The following is a 23,464-nucleotide window of genomic DNA, read 5'->3' on the forward strand; positions in this document are numbered from 1 at the left end:
CGATTCATTATCTAAACTTGGTATCGTCACCCCGCACTGATGATGTAACCAGATTGGTAATGAAACGTCTGCAAGAAAACAAGCAACCAAGGATTCCTCATTTCAAACCTGAACTACAAATAGTAACAGTAACAGAGTTGAAAGGGACCTTAGAGGTCATCTAAGAGCTCCCGCAGGAGACCTGTACCAGGGATTCGAAATGCTGAACTGCCGACCTTTCTGATCGACAAGCTCAGTGTCCTAGCCACTGAGCCACCTAGTCAGTCATATTCTCTTTTATTCTCCTTTATTGGAGCTTGGGTTAACACTGGTGTGTTATGTGACAGACGAATACTAACCCGTCTTAAATCTAAGATTTACAGGACAACCATCCGCCCTGTTGCACTGTATGGCACTGAATGCTGGGCAGCAACAACAGGGACTGAAAGGGACTGAAAAGTCTCTCCATGCCATGGAAATGTGAATGCTCCATTGGATATCGGGCATCTCCCTTATTGACCACATCACAAATGACGCCATTCAACAACATTTTGGGGTGGCACCAATTATAGAGAAGATGAGAGAAAGCCGACTCCACTCCCAACTAGAAGTCAGTGGCCAACAACCTCGTGGGTGTCCAAAACAGAGTTGGCAAGACACCATCAACAAAGATATGCAAGCCACGGGCCTACGCCCCGGAGACGCAGCTGACCGTGCAAAGTGATGTTCAATGATCCAAAATGCAGACCCTGCACTTGCGGGAATCTGCTGTTGTGGCCCGTCAGCGGCCTGTGAAGCTAGTAGCTGATTCTGACAGCGAGGAGGCTGGTGTGGTGCTGCGCCAGCAGCCTGTGCAGCTGGCACTCGAGTCGGACAATGAGGAGGCTGGAGAAGTTGTGGTGCCAGAGGCGAGGATTCAGCCAGGGCCTTCAGAACCTCCCAAAGCTCCCATAAGTGAAAAGGAAGAAGAGGAGGAGCCACTTCTCGATGCACGGGCGTGCAGAGCGGCCAAAAGGCAGGAGTGGCTCCTCAGGAGGAGGTCTCCTTGAGAGTAAGGCTTGGGGCTAATTGGCCACTCCCTTAGCCTATTTAAGGAAGGACAACGACTGAGGCAATTTGCAGGGAACAACTTCGTTCACTCTCCTTCGCGTCTGGATCTTAGTTCTCTTATCAGTTTCCTGCAAATTGCTTCTGGGCTTTCTGCCAACCATAGTAAGATTACGATTATTTATTCTTCGGATTCTTGTAGGCTGTTAAGAAAGTTAATTAACAGCCTTTGTTTGAAAAAGACTGATTTAATTTAGTAAACTAAGGTTTGTACAGACTTTGTGTGTGCTGCGTTCTTTGGGGTGTGTAGCTGGGGCAAAACATCCACTAGGAAGAAGAAGAATGGAGCCTGGGTTAAAGGTCACACCTGGATTTCTCCCCAAAACTGATGGACGGAATTCTTGAGAATTCAAACAATTTGCAGGGTCTTTGGACACGCCTTGATTGACCCAGCTGTGGATTTATAATTCATTTGCTATATATTACTGAAGAATATATTGAGAGATAGAGGAGGGACAACACAAGGTCTTGTTTGTCCCTAACAGTGGATGATGGCTACAATCTCCAACAAACAGGCTAAGGTGTGTGTGAAGATCTGATCTCCCTCTCTCTTTCCCCCCCACAATTATGTGGATTTCAATTTCACCCTTAAAAGAGCAGCCTGGCAGATACGGCTGGTGCATTTTACTAGCCTCCATACATCCCAGATAGCAAAAACCATTCTGCACATGGGGAATGGATTTTACAACTCCACAATACCACTATTCCGGGCTTATCAGGGTTTTTTTTATTTAATTGACTTTTTGACTTCTCCAAATATGCTTACAGCGCCATTTTCCACCACTGTTTAATAACAGCTTAACACCCTCCCCTGAAATATTTGTCCCTGTCACAATTCAAATGTTAGAGTATCTGAGGAAGGATCTGGTTAATAGATAAAATGGAATCCCGAGAATATTAAAAGCTCTTCTTACTACGAGGAACCTTAATGTGAGGTAAAAGGAATGAAATTTATGATTAGGTACTTCCCCACCTCGGCCTGGATGAATTCATAAACGTCTCCTGTCAATAAAACACCGTGACAATGAAGTCAGTTTCACCCAGAAGTAATCTTATCAACCCTCTTTTTTTAAATAAATAAATAAATAAAATGCTTCCCTGTTTGCTGTTTAATATGCAGTTAGAAAGGTAATACATTGGTGTTCACATACATTTCTTGATAAAGATGAAGCAATATTTGATGCGGCATTGTTTATCAGATTTAACTTTGCCTCTTTCAGCTTGGCTGATAACTAGACCCAAAAAGTCTACGCTATTTCATCCATACGTTGAACAAGAGTTGAGTCACAAATTGAGTTGATGGGAAGCAATTAGACAATTCACAAGCGAAGCTGACAGTTCACACGAGGCATTCCCTTAGTCTGATTGGCTTGGGCTGGTTAAAAATAAATACAAACTTACTGAAATTTGGATTCTGCGCAAGCCAACTCAGGCTGATATCCCAAGGCAGAGACATAAATGGAGTAAAGTATTTATGTATGTATGTATGTATGTATGTATGTATGTATGTATGTATGTATGTATAGAAAGAGAGAGAGGGAGGGAAGGAGGGAGGGAAGGAGGGAGGGAAAGAAGGAATATTCTTTCCCTGTCAGATGATGTATGTATGTATGTATGTATGTATGTATGTATGTATGTATTTATTTGTTCGATTTATATGCCGCCCTTCTCCGGAGACTCAGGGCGGCTTACAATGCTTTTAAACAATAGCCTTCATACTTTTGTATATACCTGCTTAATAGGGCTTTTGGGGGCCCCCCCAAGCGGTGTCCTTTTTTATACAAAGTCAGCTTATTGCCCCCACAATCCGCATCCTCATTTTACCTACCTTGGAAGGATGGAAGGCTGAGTCAACCTTGAGCCTGGTGAGATTTGAACTTGCAGTAATTGCAGGCAGCTGGCAGCTAAGTGCTACTTAACAGCACTTTAGTCTGCTACACCACCAAGGCTCCTCTTCTGCCTGGCTATAATATATGTTGGCATTTTGTTTTCCTCCTACATCTCCCCCTACAGCTACAGTTTTTATGAAGTGGACTTATCTAGCCAAAGGGATAAGCAGAGTTGCAAGATCGAAACTCAGAATTGGTGTGATTCAGGTACTGGGCGAGACTGGCAAACTGCTTTTCTCCATCTACCCTCAACCATAGGAGGTGGTCCTTGACTGAGACCTCATCCTTGGGCTTCTCTCCAGGCCTTCTACTGAGCCTGGGATGTGTTCAAGCCAAAACACTCATTAAACGGCATGTAGGAGACACAGAACACCGACTGGACTTCACCAAGTCCCCCAACCTTTATTGTCAGGTATTTTATATCCAAAGGGTACTCTGCTTCTCCTATGACATTCCTAACTTATCTTGAAGAAATCGAAAAACCAGATGGTCTTTATTCTTAAAAACAGAACAGAATCTGTTCTAGGGTCGGAAGAGACATCGGAGGACTTCTAGTTCAACTCCCTGCTCAAGTAAGAGATCCTATACCAATGCCATTCTGGACAAATGGCTATCTGTTTTGTTCCCAGCCATGACTTCCTTCCTTCCTTCCTTCCTTCCTTCCTTCCTTCCTTCCTTCCTTCCTTCCTTCCTTCCTTCCTTCCTTCCTTCCTTCCTTCCTTCCTCTCTCTTTCTTTTCCTCAGATGACATATTCATTCCCTATTTATTAATTATCTGTGTTGTGTAAATGTTGTTGTAGTTTTTAAGTTTTGAGATCATTTATTTGTCTCTGTCTTTGTCTCTCTGTATCTATCTATCTATCTATCTATCTATCTATCTATCTATCTATCTATCTTTTATCTATCAATCAATCTATTTATCTATCTATCATCTATCTATCTATCTATCTATCTCTATCTATCTATCCTTTATCTATCTCTCCTCTCTCTCTCTATCAATCATCTATCTATCTATCTATCTATCTATCTATCTATCTTTTATCTATCAATCAATCTATTTATCTATCTATCATCTATCTATCTATCTATCTATCTATCTCTATCTATCTATCTTTTATCTATCTCTCCTCTCTCTCTCTATCAATCATCTATCTATCTATCTATCTATCTATCTCTATCTATCTATCTATCTTTTATCTATCTCTCCTCTCTCTCTCTATCAATCATCTATCTATCTATCTATCTATCTATCTATCTATCTATCTATCTATCTATCTATCCGCTGTAATGATCTATTTATTTAGTGGACGAAATCTTTGTTTAAATTTCTCACTAAAATCAAGGTGTTCACCTTTGATTGGACTTTTTGTTCCGCCACCTTGTTTCTTAAATGAAAAATTATTCACATTTTGCCTCATGAGTATGAGCCAGTGAAGCTCCCTTTATGGCGGCCCATGAGCACGCCAGCCGAGATGTGGTCTCAAGTGCTTCGTTTCCCATCAATTTTTAAATGAATTATCTGGGAGCAAGCAATGGTTAATTTTGGGCCATAGGCTTTTTGATTAGAAGCCATGACCCCTTTTTGCCTGTTTGGCATGCTCTATACAACACCAGTGACACGCAGTGTGACCCTTGACATTGGATTCAACACAAAGTAACTCCTCAACAGATCTTGTAGACTCAGCAACCTCTTTGTTACAACACGGGACCCATTAACACAACATTTCTGCCCTTTTAAATCTGCCAGCATTCCCTTCTTTCTTTCTTTCTTTCTTTCTTTCTTTCTTTCTTTCTTTCTTTCTTTCTTTCTTTCTTTCTTTCTTTCTCTTTCTTCCTTCCTTCCTTCCTTCCTTCTTTCCTTCCCTTCCTCCCTCCCTCCCTCCCTTCTTTCTCTTTCTTTCTATCTTTCTTTCTTTCTTTCTTCCTTCCTTCCTTCCTTCCTTCCTTCCTTCCTTCCTTCCTTCCTTCCTTCCTTCCCTCCCTGCCCTCCCTCCCTTCTTTCTTTCTCTTTCTTTCTTTCTTTCTTTCTTTCTTTCTTTCTTTCTTTCTTCCTTCCTTCCTTCCTTCCTTCCTTCCTTCCTTCCTTCCTTTCTGTTTTCTTACCTACCTTCCTTCCTTCTTTCTTTCCTCTCTCCTTTCCTTCCACTTCCCCATCCCTCCCTTATTCCTTCCTTCCTTCCTTTCCTATCCTTCCTTCCTTCCTTCCTCTCTTCTTTCCTTCTTTCTTTCTCTCTCTCTCTCCCCCCTCTTTATATATTTCCTTCCAGTCCCCCCCATATTTGAAATCCACCCATTTGTGCCTTCCCTTCTGTTTTGACAAAACTTTCCACCATACCAGGTTTCCCATATGCCGGTGCAGCGTGCAAGGAATGTTTCTTTAGAAAGCGCTGATGCTAATTATAAATTTAATTTGCATTTTAATTAGAATGGTAGCAAATTAAAAGCATGGCAGCTGGAGAATTTTGAACGCTTTGCAGAGATTTGGTGTCAGTATCTCCCTGTTTCTGACTTCTCTTCTTTTTATTTCCCCCCCCCCCCCTTGCACTATCTTTCATTCACACAAGTGAATGAAACACAATTCCTCCTCCACATTTTTCTTTCTTCCCTTCTTTCATTTTGAGAGAAAACCGCCTTTTCTGTTCCTCCATTTCCCCTCCTGATCAAGTTATAAATTATTTCTTTTTGCACTGATAAATAAAGCAGAATACTCTTGTCTTATGCCAGGGACATCATGTACTGTACTGATAGCAAATCTTTCAAGGTAACCTTTCATCTGATTCCCCTTCAGTTCTGCTTTGATTTGTTTTATCTGCTGTAGGTATTACTCTCAGGAAGTGCATGTGTACACATACACACACACACACACACACACACAACACACTGCCATCCTCTCTCTCTTTCTCCCCCCCCCCAAACAAACAAACACACACAGATTCATTTGAGTTTTCCAACTTTACGATACAGGTAGTTTTCGGCTTACAACCACAATTTCTGTCGATAAGTGAAATCACTCCAGTTGTTAAGTTAGTAACATGGCTGTTAAGGGAATCTGGCTTCCCCGTTAACCTAGCTGGTCAGAAGGTTACAAAATCATGTGATCTCATGACCCCCAGGGACGGTGCAACCATCATAAATGCATGCCAGGTTGCTAAGCATCTGAATTTTCTCATACAACCTCAACTTTTACATAATAATATTTACTAGCCACAGCTATAACTACAAACCTACCTCATCAGCAAAAACCCAAAATTAAGAGTTTCATTTCAGGGAGTAAAAGTGGGATCGCTGATTGCTCATTCAAAACTTACATGGAAGTTAATAACGTAAAATTCTACACTATTCCATACAGCTGATCCTTGAGTTATAACCAGTCACTTAGCAACCGAACAAAGTCATAACAGATCTTCCTGGGGGTACTTATGGCCTGGATTTGAAGTTCCAACAGCTGCCCCCTGCCTTGGTTACACAACAGCCAGGTGACTTTATGATTGATTGATTGATTGATTGATTGATTGATTGATTGATTATTCGTATTTCTATGCCGCCCACTCCCCGAGGACTCTGGGCGGCTTACACCAAAGACAGTATACCAAATAGCATATTGCCCCCAACAATCTGGGTCCTCATTTTACCCACCTCGGAAGGATGGAAGGCTGAGTCAACCTTGAGCCGGTGAGATTTGATCCGCTGATCTGCTGAACTAGCAGTCAGCTGAAGTAGCTGCAGTACTGCACTCTAACCACTGCGCCACCTCGGCTCTTATAGAATGAAAGGGCTGGAAGGAACCTTGGGGGTCTTCTAGTCCAACCCCCAGCTCATGGCAGGAGTCTTATATCATCCCAGTTTATTCTGGAAAACTTCCAGCAATGGAGAACCCACAAGCCCAGGAGGAAAGCCGTTCCATTGATTAATGGTTCTCGCCATCGGAAAATTTCTCCTTACTTCTAGGTTGGTTCTGTCTTCGGCAAGTTGTCCTTTCCTCTGGTGGCCTTAGAGAATACGCCAATCCCCTCTTCTTTGTGACAGCCACTCAACTACCGGAAGACAGCTGTCATGTCCCCGCTAATCCTCCTTTTGGGTAGGCTAGACATATCTTAGACAGTAAGGGATGCGGTGGCTCAGCGGCTAAGACGCTGAGCTTGTCAATCGAAAGATCGCCAGTTCAGCGGTTCGAATCCCTAGTGCCCCATAAGAGGGTGAGCTCCCGTTCCTTATCCCAGCTTCTGCCAACCTAGCAGTTCGAAAGCACGAAAAAAAGGCAAGTAGAAAAATAGGGACCACCTTTGGTGGGAAGGTAACAGCATTCCGTGCGCCTTTGGCATTGAGTTATGCCAGACACATGACCACGGAGACGTCTTCGGACAGCGCTGGCTCTTCGGCTTTGAAACGGAGATGAGCACCGTCCCCTAGAGTCGGGAACGACTAGCACTTATGTGCGAGGGTATTCTTTACCTACCTTTACCGAGACATTTCTAGATCTCTGACATTCCCAGCTCCCTTTGTTCTATGATTTAGCAAGGATGGAATGCGGGTACTTTTATAGCAGTGTTTCAAAACACGAAGAAGGGGTGATTTTCAATCAGAATAGAGCTGGAAGGGTCCTTGGAGGTCTTCTAGTCCAATGCCCTACTCAAGCAGGGGAACCTATGCCAAGTGGCTGTCCAGTCTCTTCTTAAAAATCTCCAGTGATGAAGCACCCACATCTTCTAAAGGCAAGCTGTTTCACGGATTAATTGTCTGTCCATTGTCTTTTGTAGTGGCTGGGCATGGATGGAAGAGAAATAGTAAACAGTCCTGTATGAAAAATACAGGTCTAGCTTTAATTCATGAAACCACTGTCAACCCTGAAGCTGTCCTGACCAAAGCCATTTTGTCTGTTTCAGTGTTGTCACACTGGAGCTGAGGGTCAGGGAGTGGGGATCTGAGATAGAGGGATTTTTTTGTAGCCAAAATAAAATACGTTCTCCTGGGAACCGAGGACATTCTCACACCTGGTCGGAAGAAGGCGGAGTAATGCCACCCGGTTGTTGCACTTACATGATGATTGGACCATGTGACCGATCGTTTTGAGAAAGTAGAAAAACTCACTTTTAATGAGGTGAAAACTGCGGGGGTTTCAGAGTCGGTTTTCACCAGATATGTGCCAATAGGATATTCCCAATAAAAGTAATCTTTGAGGAACTCTAGTGCCTCAGAGTGTTCTGCCCCAGCTCCAGATTCCTGAGGATATCTGGTCCTTATCAAATTTATTAAGTAGCAAGAATAAATCAAAGTCCGGCAAAGGTTGGCAACCAACCCAGAAAACAAGATACGATAAGTCTTTTCCAAAAATGCTCTGATGATAATTACAAGTTGTTTCTAGCAAGAAGCTTACTAACAGCATGTGACTTAAATAGGCTAAGGGAGTGGCCAAATATCCTGAAGCCTTACTCTCAAGGAGACCTCCTCCTCCTGAGTAGCCACTCCTGCCTTTTGGCAGCCCTGTGTGCTCGAGCATTGAGGAGAGGCTCCTCCACTTCGCTCTCTCCACTTGAAGGAGCCTCCGGAGGTTCTGAAGGCCCTGGCTGAGTCTCTGCCTCTGGCATCACATCCTCTTCAGCCTCCTCGCTGTCCGACGCGAGCGCCAGCTGTGCCGGCTGCTGGCATAACACCACACCAGCCTCCTCCTCGTTGGGATCAGCCACGATCCGTGCAGGCCACTGGCGGGCCACAACACGGAGTCTTGCTTGCGATGGATGTATTACTTGGAACCCTGACAACCAAGTCACATCGAAACGGTCACTTTCTCTAGGGCAGTGATGGCAAACCTTTTCAACACCAAGTGCCCAAACCAGAACGAACATGTATGTGCGCGCACCGGAGCCTGAAAACCTGAAGAGCAGGTGGCCAATGCCTGCATGCCTGTTTTTTTAGCCATTTATTGGTCCATTTTCAGGCTTTTTGGGGGGGGCTATTTTCAGGCTGGTTTTTGGGCCATTTTCAGGCCGTTTTTGGCCCGAAAACTGGCCTGAAAACAGCCCAGAAAACGGCCTGAAAAGGCCCCCCAAAAGGCCCAGAAAATGGCCTGTTTTTTGGCTGTTTTTCAGGCCATTTTCCAGTGCTCCAGTGCTCGTGAAGCTGGTTGGCACACATGTTCACCCTGAAACCAGAAGAGCAGCTGGCGATGGTGCGCGTGCCCACAGAGAGGACTCTGCGTGCCACCTCTGCGTGCATGTGTGCCATAGGTTCTCCATCATGGCCGTAGGGTGTCGTATCCTGGCCATTTCTATTCCTTCTATCTGCTTTTGCTTCCCCCACTGCCCCTGTGTCCTTGTTCAATAATTTTCCTTAATTGATTGACAGATCTGATAGACCCCACCAACCTCTCTCTCACTTGCATGTAAGTTTTCAAATAAGGACTTGTACGCCCGATGACCTTGTCGCCTCATCAGGTATCATCAAAATGAGCATGCAGATGGGGGAAGGAGCTGATTAGCTGAAGGAAGAAGCTCTCTGGTCCCGTGTAAGGTATAACAAGCTCTGACAGCTATTTCGGCAATGTCAGTTGGAAGCTATGGGGGTGGGGGAGATCCCCCCTAATGACGAAAGACTATGGCAAGCAGGATGGTTTCTGGCTTAAAACGTGGCTGGGATGAAGGTGATGCCACAAAATAATACAGGTAGACCTCAACCTAGGTCCTAGGACCACAACGGAGTCCAACATTTTTGTTGCTAAGCAAGACGGTTGTTAAGTGAATTTTGGCCCATTTTATGCTGTCTTTTTTTTTGCTAGAGTTGTTAAGTGAATCTGGCTTCCCCAAGGACAGGGAGAGAAGAAGGAAGGAGGGAGGGAGGGAGGGAGGGAGGGAGGGAGGGAGGAAGGAAGGAAGGAAGGAAGGAAGGAAGGAAGGAAGAAGGAAGGAAGGAAGGCAGGCAGGCAGGCAGGAAGGAAGGAAGGCAGGAAGGAGGGAGGGAGGGAGGGAGGGAAGAAGGAAGGAGGAAGGAAGGAAGGAAGGAAGGAAGGAAGGAGGGAGGGAGGGAGGAAGGAAGGAAGGAAGGGAGGAAGGAGGAAGGAAGGAGGGAGGGAGGAAGGAAGGAAGGAAGGAGGGAGGAAGGGAGGAAGGAAGGAAGGGAGGGAGGGAGGGAGGAAGGAGGAAGGAAGGAGGGAGGGAGGGAGGGAGGAAGGAAGGAAGGAAGGAAGGCAGGAAGGAGGGAGGGAGGGAGGGAGGGAGGGAGGGAAGAAGGAAGGAGGAAGGAAGGAAGGAAGGAAGGAGGGAGGAAGGAAGGAAGGAAGGAAGGAAGGGAGGGAGGAAGGAAGGAAGGGAGGAAGGAGGGAGGAAGGAGGGAGGGAGGGAGGGAGGAAGGAAGGAAGGAAGGCAGGAAGGAGGGAGGGAGGGAGGGAAGAAGGAAGGAGGAAGGAAGGAAGGAAGGAAGGAGGGAGGGAGGGAGGAAGGAAGGAAGGAAGGAAGGGAGGAAGGAGGAAGGAGGGAGGGAGGGAGGGAGGGAGGGAGGAAGGAAGGAAGGAAGGAAGGAAGGAAGGAAGGAAGGAAGGAAGGGAGGGAGGAAGGAAGGAAGGAGAAAAACATACAATAATAAAAGGTAACGTAATTAAAACCCAGTTAAAACAACAACAATAAAATAATAAAACCCAAGGATCAGGGTCAGCCCATTTGTTGAAACAGCCAAGTCTTTAAGTCCTGACGGAAGGAGCGGAGATCAGGCGCCGTCCGATTTGCAGCATCATTCGCATTCACATTAACATTACTTCTCTAAACTTTAAAATCACAATACATTAATCATAATCATAATCATAAGTTTATTTGTCAAGCATATATAAGATAACAGGTAAAAGTATAAACATAATTTGAATACATGAAAAGAGTAAGTAAAAAAGAATATTAGGAAAGGGATGGTAGGCACGCTGGTGCACTTATGCACGCCCCTTACAGACCTCTTAGGAATGGGGGTGAGGTCAACAGTAGACAGTCTAAGGTTAAAGTTTTGAGGGTTTTTGGGAAGAAACCAGAGTCAGGTAGTGCATTCCAGGCATTGACCACTCTGTTGCTGAAGTCATATTTTCTGCAATCAAGTTTGGAGCGGTTTACCTTGATTTTGTATCTATTATTTGCTCGTGTATTGTTGTGGTTGAAGCTGTAGTAGTCATTAACAGGAAGGACATTGTGGCAGATAATTTTATGTACTATGCTTAGGTTAAGACTGAAGTTGGTGTAGTTCTAAATTGTCTAAGCCCAAAATTTGGAGTCTGGTGGCATAAGGGATTTTATTGCGGTTTATAAACATTATAAAACTCTTCATTTTCTTCTTACTATCTTCTAATAATAGAACAATACTAATATTGAACATTGTTTTCTCATCATACATATGCTAACAATTGTCATCTTATTTATATCTCTATCTTAATATATTTTCTATTTTTCTTTGGTCTTCTTCATTTCCAAATTCCTTTTTTATTCTCTAATCATTGATGAAATACTTTCCATATCATATATTATTCAGTTTGTTCTCTCTCCTTAATTGCTAGTGTTAATCTGTTCATTTCTGCACATTCTAATGTTTTCCTAATCTCCTCATCCTCAATGGGAATCTCTTCACTTTTCCAATGTTGTGCAAATACAATTCTAGTTGCGGTTAATGCATAAATAATTAAATATGCATTCTCTTTATTTTAAGTTTCAGGTAAGATCCCCAGCAGAAATATTTCTGGTTTTCACTCAATGCGTTGTTTTGTCATCTCTTCCAACCATGTCTTTATTTTTGTCCAATACTTCTTTGCTTCTTCACATGTCCACCACGTATGATAATAAGATCCAGGTATCTGGTGGCACTTCCAACATTTAGATAAAGCATAAATAAAGCAATTGAGGGTGGAAGTCCGTTCTCCGAGCTTGTGGGTTGGTTTCCGAACATTTCATTACCAGGCCAAGTAACGTCTTCAGCGGAATTTAGGGGAAGATGGTACCTAGCCTGGTAACAAAATATTTGGAAACCAATCCACAAGCCTGGAGAACAAACTCCACCCCTATCCTACACCTGAGCTACAGATATTTGCCACTATCGCAAAGCAATTATTGCTCCCCCCCCCCACCAAAAACAACAACAACCATTGTGCATGATAATGTTGTGGAGGTACAGAAATAAGTGAGGATTTTTACATTTTTGAGGATGGAATGCCATTTTTAGAATTTGTCTTGGTGCATAGGCTCTCAGTATACATTCCTTGTGTGTCCAATCACACTTGGCCAATAAAGAATTCTATTCTATTCTATTCTATTCTATTCTATTCTATTCTATTCTATTCTATTCTATTCTATTCTATTCTATTCTATTCTATTCTATTCTACTCTACTCTACTCTATTCCATTTTTAGTATTTAGAAGTATCAGAGATACTCTGGTATGAGTAGCATAACTCATGGGCCATATACTGCTCTACCAACATGCCATTGTCAATATCCCAGAATTCAAGTCTGAATTCATAGGCACTCCAGAAGGATTCCAATGATGTGAATCAGAATTTGTGACATTTGCACGGGGGGCATTATTGCCAGGCGCAAAGAATCAGGACCGTACATTAAATTGCAGTTAAGAAGATTAATTGCTGAAGCCTATACACAAGAATCTACTCAACTAATGGTCAGTGCTCAATTGGCTCTAGATTTTGTCATGCGCCCCAGAAATCAAGACAATCAGGGAGTTCAGATGAGAAGAATCTGGCCAACTACCAATCAAGGGAAATGTGCGGGAGATAGGAGAATCATTTAAGGTCAGCTGGGCTTAAATCTCTTATAGGTGCGCAAGGACTCGGGACTTATGACATGTTTGACCCCTCCCTTGGGCTCAGACTGGTCATCTCCTACAGATAGCAATGAAATTCAAGGGTGGGGGGACTGACCTTGGAGCATTTGTGGCCACATAATGATTATGTAATGACTACGTAAATTATGTAGGGTCAGAGCTGGCTTGCTGTCAAGGTTCCGACGGATGCCCTAATTAAATCATGAGACTTGAGCCAAGCTTCAAGCGAAATCCAATTATTTATTAGTAGCTTCATGTCTGCACATTCCCAAGTGAAGCCAGCTCTGAGCCTATGTAATTTGCGCTCTAATTATAACCCTGTTTCTCCCCCCCCCCAGGGTGTGTCATCAATTAGATTCGCCAATGGAGTAATTTTGCAGGTTGTAGAGTTCACTCCCCTTGGCTGCTGTAGGTAACCCTGGGATACAGCCTTGAGAGAGATAAGCATGGAACGTGTGCCTGTCTTTGGCTGCTGTGCTATTTCGGCGGTTTCCCATCCCCCCGGCCTATGGCAACTCGAGAGAAGGCCAGGGATGCTTTGCGAGTTGACATTTAGGTTGAGTCCTCTCTTGACTCTGCCTCCAGGTGCCACCTCTTCTTCTCCTACAGTTATGACTTGTGTGGCTTCTCCCGTGGCGGCCTACAATCAAGCCGCTAAAATTTAACAGAAAAATCCAGTATACTTGGTCAAATTGCCAATTTACATAACTTATGGAGGTGTTCTGCTTTTCACCAAACCTTGATAGTCTATAAGTTTCCTCAGCTGTACTTTCATTAACCCCTGAATGGATTATTTGGAGAACTAATTAATTGATTCTTCAAATGCCAATTGACGGACGCCTGGGGAAATCCCAATCTAAGCAGCTGTGTTAATCAGGCCACCCCGTGCTTCTAGTTTTTGCCAGGGCATCTGGGATGGGGAGAACTTGGCTATTGCTTTTCCCAGATCTCTTGTGGGTAGCTAATTAATAGGAGTCGGATATGACAGTTGTGCTTGTACAGTCGCTGTGCTGCCTGACAATAACTCGATAAAATTACATTTCGGCGAAAGAATGAAAACAGTGTTAAATACCATTATTTGCCTTCCTTTGATGTCTAGGAGTCATTATGAAGGCAATTACAGTGGTTTCTCTGTCTAGGTATCTATAGAATATTTATCAGGAGTTGTCAGAGTCCTTTGCCAGGTGGAGAATATATGGCATTTTAAAGAAAAGTGGAATTTTGTCTGAATTACTCGGCCAGTAGGAAAAGAAATAGGCAAGCACACACAGAGAGAGACACACATAAGCACCAGAGGTGGGTTTTGTATATTTTTATCACTGGTTTACTGCGTGCATGCACACTTGTTTCGCACACGTGTACGCCTTCCATGCATGCGCTTTGCTCTCACGTGCATCTTCTACTACATAGTTACTCTCTACATGGGGCTCCCCCTGGGGTGCACCCGGAGGCTCCAGCTGGTCCAGAATGCGGCCGCGCGGGTGATTATGGGGGCGACGAGGCGCTCCCATGTGACACCTCTCCTGCGCGAGCTGCACTGGCTCCCGGTGGTCTTCCGGGTGCGCTTCAAGGTGTTGGTGACCACCTTTAAAGCGCTCCATGGCTTAGGGCCGGGGTACTTATGAGACCGCCTTCTGCCACCAATAGCCTCCCACCGGCCAGTACGCTCGCACAGAGTGGGCCTCCTCAGGGTGCCGTCCGCCAGACAATGTCGGCTGACGACTCCCAGGGGGAGAGCCTTCTCTGTGGCGGCGCCCACCCTCTGGAACAACCCCCCCCCCCCAGAGATACGTACAATAACAGACCTCCGGATTTTTCGTCGGGCCCTGAAAACCTATTTATTTCAACTAGCTGGGCTGGCTTGAGTTAAATTTTAAATTGATTTTAAATTGGGTTGTTTTAATTTACGGCCAAAATACTTAATTATTTTAAACTGTTTTTTAAATTTTGTATGTTCTGTTTTTTACTTTGGCTGTTCACCGCCCTGAGTCCTATTTTGGAGAAGGGCGGTATAGAAATGGAAACAAATAAATAAATAAATAAATACTACATAGTAGTAACTGTGAGAGGGAACTTGGAGTCCTAGTGGATAACCATTTAGATATGAGCCAGCAGTGTGCAGCAGCTGCCAAAAAAGCCAACACAGTTCTGGGCTGCATAAACAGAGGAATAGAATCAAGATCACGTGAAGTGTTAATACCACTTTATAATGCCTTGGTAAGACCACACTTGGAATACGGCATCCAGTTTTGGTCATCACAATGTAAAAAAGTTGTTGAGACTCTAGAAAGAGTGCAGAGAAGAGCAACTAAGATGATTAGGGGACTGGAGGCTAAAACATATGAAGAACGGTTGCAGGAACTGGGTATGTCTAGTTTAATGAAAAGAAGGACTAGGGGAGACATGATAGCAGTCTTCCAGTATCTCAGGGGCTGCCACAAAGAAGAAAGAGTCAAGCTATTCTCCAAAGCACCTGAGGATAGAACAAGAAGCAATGGGTGGAAACTAATCAAGGAGAGAAGCAACTTAGAACTAAGGATAAATTTCCTGACAGTGACAACAATTAATAAGTGGAACAACTGGCCTGCAGAAGTTGTGAATGCCCCAACACTGGAAATTTTTAAGAAGATGTTGGATAACCATTTGTCTGAAGTGGTGTAGGGTTTTTGCTGCCTGGGCAGGGGTTGGACTAGAAGACCTCCAAGGTCCCTTCCAACTCTGTTATTCTATTTTTATTCTATATCAGCTCCTGCAATTCTCCTTCCAACATCTGGAGCCCAATCTAAGCTAACTCTAAACCTAACTGTTGGTCAAATGGAGGATTATAGCTAATTCTGGCCGTATAATACAAGCCATCCTCAATTTACAATAGTTCATTTAATGTTCAAACTTACAATGGTGCTGAAAAGAGTGACTTATGATATTCTTTTCACACTTATGACCATTGCAGCATTCCCATGGCCATATGGTCAAAGCTCAGATGCTTGGGCACCGACTCAAATTTATGACGGTTGGTCATGTGATCCCGTGGTCATGTCCTCACCTTTTTCGAGCTTCTGACTGTCAACTCTTGAAACGATTCTAGCCGAAGCCATATTTATCTTCCCCTAGAGTCGGGAATGACTAGCACATATGTGCGAGGGGAACCTTTACCTTTAACTATTAGGAAGATCAGGAGTGATGTCAATTCTTCCAAATGTGGAGGAACTTATCGGAGGAAAAATGGCAACTAACATTGTGGAGCACCCAAGAGGACTAAGTGATATTTGGGCCTTTTTTTTTAAGGAGGATCAGGGGTGAAATGGCTGCCCTAAGCCATTTTAGGACTGCTTAATGCCCTCCAATGGGAAATATCAGATGATTGTAGAACGTGCAAGGGGTTTGGAAAATCTCACAAAAATGACAACATGTGTGTATGAATTTATTTATTTATTTAATAGATTTTTATCCTGCCTTTAGGGGGCGTGATGGCCAGGGGAGGATTTTCCTATAGGCTAACTAGGCTTCAGCCTAGGGCCTCAAGATCAAGAGGGGCCTACATTCAAATTGTTACCAAAATTAAAATTACACTTTCACTATAGGTGAAAGGGCCTCATAAGTGGAATAGCCTAGGGCCTCTTTTCATCTAAATCCGGTCCTGGTGATGGCTCAGCAGTTGAAACTGCCGGAAAGCTGACAGCCCGGGTTCAACACCCGAGCGCTGTGTGACGGGGTGAGCTCCTGTTACTTGCTCCAGCTCCTGCCCACCTAGCAATCCAAAAGCATGCAAATGCGAGCAGATAAATAGGTAGCAGAGAGCCATTGGTGGCGCAGTGGCTAGAATGCAGTATTGCAGGCTGATTCCTCCCACAACTAAGAATTCAATCCTGACAGGCTCGAGGTTGACTCAGCCTTCCATCCTTCCGAGATCGGTAAATTGAGGACCCGGATTGTTGGGGGCAAGAGGCTGACTCTGTAAAACCCTTAGAGAGGGGCTTTAAAGCACTATGAAGCGGTATATAAGTCTAAACACTATTGCTACCAGCTTAGTGGGAAGATAAGAGCATTCTGTGCACTTTGGCATATGGGCCATGCTAATCACATGACCATGGAGATGTCTTCAGACAATGCTGGCTCTCTCAGCTAGGAAACAGAGACTAGCGCTGCCTTCTAGAGTTGGGCATGACTGGATTGGAAAAACCTTTACTTTCACCTTTTTCAGTGGTGGTATTCAGTTGATTTGGACCAGTTCAGGTGAATGGGTAGTGGCGACTTTCAGGTGGCCACCCACCCCCACCTACCTGCCCCGTCGCTATGCCGTCCTATTTAGCGACGTTTTCTAAGTCGAGTGCATGCGTGCAAGCTGTACACACTCACATTTTCGGTGTGCAGTGAAGCGGTGGTAAAATGATGTGAAATCCACCTCTGACCTTTTTCCTGCCTTTATTAATTTTTATAAGTAATGTTTCTTCCTCCTCCTCCTCTTCTTTTTATTTGTAGTAACAACAACAAATCTGAACTGATGCTACACCGAACTTATCTGAAGGCAAAAATATTTTTTTTAAGGGTATTTATTTTTAGTCATGCAAACTGATAATCTCTTCCCTCCTTAAATCCAATTTATTCCTTAATTTAGGATGGAACAATGAGCCTCGACAATTAATACGCGGTTAAAAAAACACCCTCTAGTTTTACAAAATTAATACCATGTTTAATTATGCAAGATTAAAATTTCATTGCACATTATACTTAATTGGTGCAGAGGGAGGAACAGAGGTTAAGACCCCTGGAAGAGTTACTCTTTGTGCCATTCCAATATCTAATAACAGAGCAGGTTTAAATAATAAGACCTGACAATATTGAACAAGTTTCTTACATGTTTCTTATTTAGTAATATTTCTTAATGTCAGAGCCCAGCAGAATCTCAGGATCTTAATCTTAAAGAAATAAGACAAAACAGAAATTACAGGTAGTCCTTGATTTTCAACCATTAAGTGACCGTTCAAAGTTAAACAGCACTTCATGGTCACAAATTTGGCAACTGGCATAAAACATATGAAGAACGGTTGCAGGAACTGGGCATGGCTAGTCTAGTAAAGAGAAGGACCAGGGGAGACACGATAGCATCTTCCAATATTTGAGGGGCTGCCACAGAGAGGAGGAAGGGGGTCAAGCTATTTTCCAAAGCACTTGAAGGCCAGACAAGGAATAATGGATGGAAAGAGATTCAACCTAGAAATAAGGAGAAATTTTCTGACAGTGAGAGCAATCAACCCATGGAACAGAAGTTGCCTTCAGAAGTTGTGGGAGCTTCATCACTGGAAGCTTTCAAGAAGAGACTGGACTGCCATCTGTCAGAAATGGGGGTAGGGTCTCCTGCTTGGGCAGTGGGGTTGGACTAGATGACCTACAAGGTCCCTTCCAACTCTGTTAATCTATAAAGGCATGCATTTATGACAGCTGCATTGTCCCAGAGTCACCATTTGTAACCTTCCCTGTCAGATGGTCCCAGTTCTAACTCCTCCACCAAACCAGGCTCTGATGGGGCCATGACAGTGTCTTGCTTAGCAATGAAAATGTTGGGCTCCATTGTGATCATAAATCAAGGACTACCTGTATTGTAGAAGTCCCCGGCACCAGGCAAAGTGATACAATGGGGGGGGGGGGGAATGAGCCAAACTGTTGTGGTCCACTAGCAGCTTGTGGAGCTGGCAGTGGAGTCGGACAGTGGGGAGGCTGAGGAAGAACATGGGCCAGTCCTGGAGTCTGAGGAAGGCCCCGATGAGGGCTCTACGTCAGAGGCAGAGATGGGGCCAGGGCCATCGGGGAGTAATGTGCGTACTCTGGAGCCTCCAGAGTAAGAAAGCAGAGAGGCAGAGGAACAGGAGGAGCCTGTTCCTAGTGCATGCATGAGAAGAGCTGCCAGAAGGCAAGAGCAGCTAAAGCAAAAAGGACAACTCGGGAGTAAGGCCAAGAGATGATTGGCCCCTCAGAAGGCTTAAAAGACCAGCAACGGCTCTTGGGCTCTTTGTCGGAAAACAATGTTGATAGCTTTGTTTTTTTTTGTGTGTGTTTTTTTTTTTTTATTTGATTTATATGCCGCCTTTCTCCAGAGACTCAGGGCGGCTTACAATGCGCTAAGCAATGTTTCTTGTCTTACTGCATTTATTTCTTGTCGGCATCTTCTGCTTCTGAACTTTTGCCAAGAAAAGCCTTTGGCAGGTTGCCTAATTAGACCAAGGTTGGTGATAAGGCTGATGAATTCTGTTATGAAGAATTTGTTTTGAATTAGTTTAGACTACGCTGAGAATGAGTTAATTCTCAGCTGTTCTAATAACGTCTGTTTGTTTCAAACTGATTGCGTCTGATAATACCTACTTGCGCCTGGCTCACAGCACAAACAAAAGCTATGTGCCAAACATTTGGGCCCCATTATTATAGAGTTCCCTTTTTGTCCATTAAAATACAGTTCTTGCTGGGCTCAATGTCATCCCTTAATCACCTTAAACTTCATCCTTCTCTTCTTTCTCTTCCTTTTTCTAGTCAAATATAATGGCTGTCTAAAGATAAAATCATTTCCTAATTTCTAAGGTGCTGCAGTGACCATCTGTGAGCGTACTCGGAGTACTCTAGACTGAAAGGATCAGGGGTGAAATGATCCAAAGTCTGCTACCGGTTCGCTTCGATACTGGTTTGCTGCATGCGCGCATGCATGGTATGTGCCAAACGTGCATTTTGTGCATGCATGCGCAATGCATGCCAAATGCACACTTTGCACACATGTGCACCGCAGGTGCTACCGCACAGCACTGAAAAAGGAGCATTAAGAAGCCTTTTCTAAGGTAAGTAGAACAGTGAGGGGGGGAACAGCTGTGCCACACAATTTAGATTTGCTAGAAAGCAGGATTTCCTGCTTTCTAGCTAATATACCGTATTTTTCGGAGTATAAGACGCATTGGACTATAAGACGCACCTACCTCTTTTGGTGAGGAAAAGAAGAAAAAGAAATCTGCCTCTGCCTCTGAGCAATTTTGCCTCGTTGCAGCAAACAGCAAACAGCCTGCTTTACTTTCATTTTCGTTTTCAGCATAGCTTGATTAGTACAAGGAAAGAAAAAAAATCTGCTGCACCAATTTATACCTCCTTGCAGCAAGCAGCAGAGGCCCCTGCAAAACAGCTGAGAGCAAAACAGCTGAGAGTCAGGAGGCTGATCCAATCAATTTTGTGCTAATTAGGCTGTGCTGAAGCTAAAAGGAGCTGTTTTTTCTTGCTGTTTGCTGCAAGGAGGTAAACTTCTGGGAGGCAGAGGCCAAAGGGTGGGGGTCAGTGGGTGGGAGGGGCTACATTGGTGTATAAGATGCACCTAAATTTTCACCCCCTTTTAGGGGGGAAAAAGGTATGTCTTATACTCCGAAAAATACAGTAAATTGTGCAGCACAGCTGATAGTCAGAAATACCAGTTCGTCTAAACCGGTAGGATTTTTTTACTACCGGTTCACCTGAACTGGTAGTTTTTATTACTAAAACCCGAACCCGTAGCATTTCACCCGTGGAAAGGATCCCTGAGAATTTATGATGCTGCAGATCAGGCTGTAGACAATGGAAACAAACATACAATACTCTCATTTATTTAGTTACTCAGCCTCATATGGGGGCGAGATTATTTTGCAATGAGCAAATTCTACCCACAATCAGGGTTTTTCCCCCCCTCCTATACTGACTCATTTCTAAAAATGAGTCTAAATGACAAAAAGCTCTAACTGGATTTCAGAACTGTTCAGCTTCCTTTTGCATGGGTGTTCCTTTCATTGCAACAATTTTTTTTTTCTTTCCAAATTGTGGAGTTGAACACTTTCTTAGAGGGAAGGAGATGATCTTAAGAAGCAAATTCCGGAGGAGCTGTGAATCAGAACAGACAATTGACATATGGTATAAAACCATTGCAAAAAAATAAAATAAAAAAATAAAAAAAAAATTGGAACTTCCTTCAGGAAAAATAAATGTGTTAACGGTTTTCACAAGAACTTGCTTAAGTGCAAAATAGTATTTCTAAATTGAGCAAACCGCCTTGGAAAGATTCAAACCTGAGCCTTGCTCAATACAATTTTATCTTTGGAAGGTCGTCCCTCTCTCTCTCTCAATGGCGAAGGATAGGATTTGGTGCGCAAAATGAAACCTACTAGGAAATGCTAAAATAAATCAGGTTAGGGTCTTACTATGATTAGCTGATATCAATTATAAACATTTTTATTATTTCCGTCAAGGGTGGGATTCTACCGGTTCGGACTGGTTCAGGCGAACCGGTAGCTCTGACGATCAGCTGGGCCAGGGGTCAGCAACCTGTGGCTCTGGAGCCACATGCGGCTCTTTGGGCCCTCTGCTGTGGCTCCATGTCAAATGATCCCACCACTGGCTGGCCCCGCCCCTCTCCCTCCCCTCCCAGTCACTCCTTGCCTGGCCTGAGAAGTTAAGGGCAATGGTGGGGGATGGAGAAGTGGCCAGGGCAGAGACAGAGAGATACAGAGAGAGAGGGAGAAAGACATACATAGAGAGATACAGAGAGAGGGGGGAGAGAAAGAGAGAATTGGGGAGGGAGGGAGGGAGGGAGGGAGGGAGGGAGGGAGAGAGAGAGATGTCAAAAGGATTTTGTGATTCCAGGTGTTTTTTAACAACCGGTTCTCTGTCCTAATGACTGGCTGCGTAGGTGTGGCTGGGGGGGTGTCATGTGACTGGTGGAAGTGAGTGACATTGAGTTGGCCACGCCCACCCAGGTTTTGTGGCCCCCGGTATTTTCTTTTCTGTGAAATGGGTCCAAATGGCTCTGAGTGTTTAAGGTTGCAGATCCCTGAGCAGGGCCCTCCTGCCTGCCCCTAGCTTTACTTACCTATATCTTCACAGCTGATTAGCGTTGCAAGCGGATTACCGTGCCTCAGCTGTTTTAATTCCCTAGCACTAACACGGAAGGTGATTTTTTTGTTCAACTGAGCACGTAGCAAAGCGTGCGATCTGGTTGTTATACTGTAGGATCCCGCAACTGATTTCCGTAGACTTGTATGTGTGCTGTCAGGCTTCGAGGTCGTCTCAAATAAACTGCATTTCAAACAAAGTCTTTGAAGGAAAACTCCTATTTATTAAGCACGATATTCCACACCCGACTCCATCGAAGCCAACACTGACTTCCAAACCCAAAACCCTCCCTTTCCGTTCCCCACTCTCCTGCACTGATTGGCCATCTTCCAAGTCATTCTACCCCTAATCTACGGCTCCAGCTCAAAGGAATTTCCCGCCTCCCATCCCATCTCCTAGGGGATATTATCTCCAGGGAAAATAAGTAGGTGAAAAGTCAAACGTCCCTTTCCAGATGCCTCCGCCTCTCCTTCTTATGTCAGCACTAGAGTAAATGCAGCTTGAAGTGCTGACATGTGCCTTGTGTCAGTGTTGACTATTGGACAACTCCCTGAAGGGGTTTTTTTTGGTGAGATTTCAGAAGAGGTTGACCATTGACTGCTTTTTGGGGCTGAAAGAGAATGACTGGCCCAAGGTCATCCAGCTGGCTTCATGCCTAAGGTAGGACTAGACCTCCCAGTTTCCTAGTTTTTAGCTTGGTGCCTTTAACCACTACACCAAATTGGCTCCTGCAGATTTAGCTATGGATTAATGTTCTAGTGAGCCATTTTAAGGGTAGTGACTGTTTAGTAGTCCCCGCCCCCATTTTTCATGCTGAGGCCACAATATTTTGGTGCTTTGCTTTGACTAAAATATATGAAGAATGGTTGCAGGAACTGGGCATGACCAGTCTAGTGAAGAGAAGGACCAGGGGAGACATGAGAGCAGTCTTCTAATACTTGAGGGGCTGCTACAGAGAGGAGGAGGGGGGTCAAACTATTTTCCAAAGCACCTGAAGGCCAGGCAAGGAATAATGGATGGAAACTGAACAAGGAGAGATTCAACCTGGCGGGCCACTACCAGCCCCTCCCCTCCCAGCACCACCTCGCCTGCCCGCCCGGGCTCCTTAGGGCCCCAACAGGAAGCAGTTGTTGGAGCTAAGCAGCCACCAGGAGAAAGAGTTGGCAAAACAGCTCAGTTCAAATTGGATCTGACCGAGAAGGAGGCTCAGCAGAAGCACCTCACTGAGGACTAGGAGCATAGGCTTTCCAAGCAGAGGGAAGACCTGTGGGGGTGCAAGGCCAGGTACCGGCACCTGCAGGCTCAGCGGGCTGAGATGGTCAGCCAGTTCCAGGCCATGATGCAGTCCCACTGGAACGAGGCCCTCCGGCTCTTCTCCATCAGCAGCTCTACCCTCCAGCCTTCGCCCAAAGCCCCACACCAGGAGGCTGAAGCAGACCCCAAGTCGGAATTTCTGCCCCCCTCCTACCTGCACAAAAAGACCCCAAAGGGGGAGATTCTCCGCAGCAACACAAACGTTCATTGCACGTATCCGGCCCAGGGGCCGTAGTTTGAGGACCCCTCATTTAGTGCAATATAAAAAATGCAAATAATTTTTCTGCAGACCACCAAAATTTTCTCACAGACCACCAGTGGTCTATGGACCATCAGTTGGTGACTGCTGTTCTAGTCCATTCAAAAGGTTCCTTGGTGGCATTTCTGCCTGTAATTGCAGTTTGCAATCAGTTTAAATTCACAATGAACAGTAGGAGATGGATGTAAAGTCCTCGGAAGGAAAGTGGCATTTACAGTTCTTTGGGTTGTTGGTTT

This window comes from Pituophis catenifer, unplaced genomic scaffold, assembly GCF_029215685.1.
Source record: "Pituophis catenifer annectens isolate HBS135680 unplaced genomic scaffold, rPitCat1.0.hap2 SCAF_14, whole genome shotgun sequence".
Taxonomy (NCBI): Eukaryota; Metazoa; Chordata; class Lepidosauria; order Squamata; family Colubridae; genus Pituophis; species Pituophis catenifer.